This window comes from Perkinsus marinus (genome assembly GCF_000006405.1).
Source record: "Perkinsus marinus ATCC 50983 genomic scaffold scf_1104296932544, whole genome shotgun sequence".
Classification (NCBI taxonomy): Eukaryota; Perkinsozoa; order Perkinsida; family Perkinsidae; genus Perkinsus; species Perkinsus marinus.
In genome coordinates this window covers 1-949 of record NW_003215386.1, presented here as the reverse complement: position 1 = coordinate 949, position 949 = coordinate 1, and the positions used below count along the sequence as shown (strand labels likewise).

The 949-nt window shown below is 44.8% G+C and overlaps 4 non-coding genes across 4 annotated transcripts; all 4 read right to left on the bottom strand.

The window, feature by feature from the left end:
* Positions 1 to 156: 156 nt before the first annotated feature.
* On the bottom strand, positions 157 to 229 carry Pmar_PMAR018892. The gene has a single exon. It is a non-coding gene; the product is annotated as a tRNA-Thr (tRNA).
* A 145-nt stretch (positions 230 to 374) lies between these two features.
* Positions 375 to 447, bottom strand: Pmar_PMAR018891. The gene has a single exon. It is a non-coding gene; the product is annotated as a tRNA-Thr (tRNA).
* A 145-nt stretch (positions 448 to 592) lies between these two features.
* On the bottom strand, positions 593 to 665 carry Pmar_PMAR018890. Its single transcript has one exon. It is a non-coding gene; the product is annotated as a tRNA-Thr (tRNA).
* Positions 666 to 811: 146 nt separating this feature from the next.
* Positions 812 to 884, bottom strand: Pmar_PMAR018889. The gene has a single exon. It is a non-coding gene; the product is annotated as a tRNA-Thr (tRNA).
* Positions 885 to 949: the final 65 nt, after the last annotated feature.

Below are 949 nucleotides of genomic sequence, written 5' to 3'. Positions count from 1 at the left end.
GCTAAAAAGGCACGGTCCCGTAAGTGTGAAGTCTAACCATGTCGTGAAATTTCACAATGAAACGCATACCACAATTTAAGTGTTGCAAAGATTTGGTGCTAAATTTCAGTGAAAAATTACCAAATGCCGTCGGTTTCCGACAAAGAAACTCAGAACAAGCTTCTGCCGGAGTTGAACCGACGACCTCCCGCTTACTAAGCGGGTGCTCTACCAACTAAGCTAAGAAGGTACGGTCTCGTAAATGTAGAGTCTAACCATGTCGTGAAATTTCACAATGAAACGCATACCACAGTTAAGTGGTGCAAAGATTTGGTGCTAAATTTCAGTGAAAAATTACCAAATGCCGTCGGTTTCCGACAAAGAAACTCAGAACAAGCCTTCTGCCGGAGTTGAACCGACGACCTCCCGCTTACTGAGCGGGTGCTCTACCAACTAAGCTAAGAAGGCACGGTCTCGTAAATGTAGAGTCTAACCATGTCGTGAAATTTCACAATGAAACGCATACCACAGCTAAGTGGTGCAAAGATTTGGTGCTAAATTTCAGTGAAAAATTACCAAATGCCGTCGGTTTCCGACAAAGAAACTCAGAACAAGCCTTCTGCCGGAGTTGAACCGACGACCTCCCGCTTACTGAGCGGGTGCTCTACCAACTAAGCTAAGAAGGCACGGTCTCGTAAATGTAGAGTCTAACCATGTCGTGAAATTTCACAATGAAACGCATACCACAGTTTAAGTGGTGCAAAGATTTGGTGCTAAATTTCAGTGAAAAATTACGAAATGTCGTCGGTTTCCGACAAACCGACTCAGAGCAAGCCTTCTGCCGGAGTTGGACCGACGACCTCCCGCTTACTAAGCGGGTGCTCTACCAACTAAGCTAAGAAGGCACGGTCTCGTAAACGTAGAGTCTAACCATGTCGTAAAATTTCACAATTAAACGCATACCACAATT